At 42.0% G+C, this 1,735-nt stretch overlaps 1 pseudogene; it reads left to right on the forward strand.

Annotated features, from left to right (window-relative positions):
- The first annotated feature begins 1,028 nt into the window (after positions 1-1,028).
- Positions 1,029-1,408, forward strand: LOC100428838 (ubiquitin-conjugating enzyme E2 variant 1-like; annotated as a pseudogene).
- Positions 1,409-1,735: the final 327 nt, after the last annotated feature.

A 1,735-nucleotide genomic window follows, 5' to 3' on the forward strand; every position in this document is an offset into this window, starting at 1 on the left:
TCATGGTCCAGTGGTTTCTTTTGCAAAGCTGACTGGGGAGATTCTGTGAAGACTGGGCACTAGATAGCGTTCTTCCCCACAGAAGCAGTTCATAGGGAGTTGAGGATTCTCAGGTGCCATCTGGCTCCAGACACGGTGATACTTAACTGCACTCACAATGCAGAGACTTCTAGGCAGCAAAACTTCTCTCCCCTTGCTGGTAAAAAGTCAACTTCCTGTGCCATTGCTAACCTACACCCTTTCTACTCAGTTAATATACAGATTATAGAAGTGTATGATTTTCTTTTCACCCTCTCATTCAGAGAAAGATGCTTGGATATGTCCCTTTATGAAGTTAAACATTAGTTTTGTAAGACTTCGCGAATGTTCTGGAAAGCTATGCATGTAGCTGTAAAGATGAGAGGAAGGCAGGATGGGGCAAAAACAAGGGCTGAATTGTGGTGCAATTGCTGCGGAGGCCTCAACCAATCCCATAGGACACTCTGAAGCTGGGAATGATCCTTCCGAGTTGTCCCAAACTGACAGGAAGATCAAGCCATTGACTCACCACAACAGCCTGGCCTTGGCCCTGATCGTCCCTGTAACCTCAAGTGAGGCAGAGTCCTGGCTGAGGGCAAGTCCATCGAGGAGCACAGCTGTGAACTCTCCGCTGCTGGGAGATGGGAACACAGGCCCTGGAGAGGAATCCAGAAAGAGCATCGTGGTATGTCTCTAAATTTCATCTGTTGCTGCTATCATGTTCTAGCATGCTTGATTTGTGAGAATTGAACAGAACAATTTGCTGAGCCAGGACTGTGTTGCATTTAGCAAAAGATGAATTAAACTACAAATAAAAATGACCTGGCCCTCCATGAGCCAGGTTTTCTAACAGAGCAACCACTCCAAAAAGTAAGCACTAGAGGAGTGATGCCACCATGGGCTTGGGAGTAAAAGTCCCTCAGAATTTCCAACTGTTGGAAGAACTGGAACAAGGTCAGAAAGGAGTAGGTGATGGCACAGGTAGCTGGGGTCTAGAAGACAGTGAAGACATGATACTTACAAGATGGACAGAGACGGTAATCGGGCCTCCAAGAACAATTGATGAAAACTGAATATACAGCCTTAAAATAAAATGTGGACCTAAATACCCAGAAGCACCCACTTTGAAAGATTTTTAACAAAAATTAATATGAATGGAATTAAGAGTTCTAATGGAGTGGTAGACCAAGAGCCGTATCAGTGCTAGCAAAATGGCAGAATTCATATAGCATCAAAGTGGTTCTGCTGGTGTGAGTTGACTGAAGGATACAAAATAAATTTTAAAAATCAGAGATACAAAGTTGTTCTGCAAGAGCTTTAGCGCCTAACGATGTCTAAAGAAAATATGAAACCCCCTCAGTCACCTGAAGGACACTGTTATAGCAGTTAATCAAAAAGTAAAACCACGGGACCTTCACCTCTTCCCTCATTCAATTGAAGCAGTCTTCATTTTCCACAGTAGTAAATTTTCTAGGTACATCTTATAGACCTGAAAGTACTGAAAAGAAAGTTTCCATTCAAAGGAAATTTATCTTAAGATACTAGAAATGATACTAATTTTTTGTCCATTTGAAATATATAAGTTGTGCTATAACAAATCATCATGTCAAGTGTAACCACTGTCCACGTAGTTGAACTTCTGGGATCAAGAAAATATATTTAAATTGATTCCCGTCATAACTGATGGGACACATCTAACTCAACTGTAAAAGGACAC

This window comes from Macaca mulatta, chromosome 12, assembly GCF_049350105.2.
Source record: "Macaca mulatta isolate MMU2019108-1 chromosome 12, T2T-MMU8v2.0, whole genome shotgun sequence".
Classification (NCBI taxonomy): Eukaryota; Metazoa; Chordata; class Mammalia; order Primates; family Cercopithecidae; genus Macaca; species Macaca mulatta.